Here is a 1,141-nt window from a genome sequence, read left to right on the forward strand (position 1 = left end):
AACATTTTTTTTACTAATACATGTAATTAAAAATCTTATTTGTATGTGAAATATGTTCATGGTAACAAATTTTCTTTTCTCAGTAAGTAAGTAAAGGAATGTCAAATGAGTTTATTTCCATCAAAAAGAGACCAAAGATATGACAGAATCTGCAAAGAATACAGAAAAATACAGAAGACAGTCACTATGTATATATATGAGTCAATAATCAACAACACAATATGCAAAAACTTTTACAAATAAGCAGTTAAACACATTGATATTTACAATTAGCAACATTATTCTAGACTACACCTTTATGCAAAACATCAAATCCTCCCATATTATTTAGCAATACTAATACCAGGGTAAAGTAACTCCCATTTGGAGTGACCCCAAAAGGTAAAATATTCAATCAATGCCCCAAAAAGGCCTTAATGAATAGATCAGTCTTAGGAGGGTCTTAACGATGGCTTAATGAGTATAGTGTAGGAATCCGTAGGATGTCTTCACTCTTCAATCAGCAAGATCCCAGATGAGCCATTTGAGGGCTGATGGTGCCAGAACTGTGCTTAAAAATCAGCCCTACTGGCCATTGCGTCTCTGTATACTATTAGAGGTTATTTGCAAGAAGGAAGCCTTAATACTGTAAATCCATTTATGTTTGCTGTCATTTAACTTCATGTTTGAGAGGAAACAAAGCAACACAATGTCACCGTAACAATCACATATCTTATAGGATTTTTAAAAGATGAAATTACAACCACATATCTTAAAGTACAAGTATTTGTAAAATCAAGACATGCTGTTGACTTACATACTTGTTAGGATAATACTGGGTAGGGGGGGTGGGGGTGGAAGAGGAATGTTAGATACATTTCTGTATATTTTAGAAGATTTGTTAGTGATCGAATTTCGTCCATACACCTCAGGAGTCTATATTTGAAGGCACAACACTCCAATATAGATACAGGAATACCAGAACACACAAAATGTACATGTATACATCTTGGTTCACATTGTTAGCGATCAAATTTCATCCGTACACCTCCAGAGTCGATATTGAAAGGCACGACACTCCAACAAATACAGGAATACCAGTGAGAACACTTGCAGCTTGCTCTTATCTTGGTATCCTGGATGCCAGACTCGTTTCGGGCCG

At 35.5% G+C, this 1,141-nt stretch overlaps 1 protein-coding gene across 1 annotated transcript in view; it reads right to left on the minus strand.

Moving 5' to 3' along the window:
• Positions 1 to 647: 647 nt before the first annotated feature.
• Positions 648 to 1,141, minus strand: part of LOC109480275 (protein CIP2A homolog) — a 14,971-nt gene continuing 14,477 nt past the window's right edge. The window contains exon 25 of the mRNA XM_019782437.1: positions 648 to 1,102. The gene's annotated coding sequence lies outside the window, so the exon portion shown is untranslated. The remainder of the gene's footprint in view (positions 1,103 to 1,141) is intronic.

The sequence above is a fragment of the Branchiostoma belcheri genome, unplaced genomic scaffold, assembly GCF_001625305.1.
Source record: "Branchiostoma belcheri isolate BF01 breed outbred unplaced genomic scaffold, Haploidv18h27 scaffold50, whole genome shotgun sequence".
In the NCBI taxonomy this organism is placed as follows: Eukaryota; Metazoa; Chordata; class Leptocardii; order Amphioxiformes; family Branchiostomatidae; genus Branchiostoma; species Branchiostoma belcheri.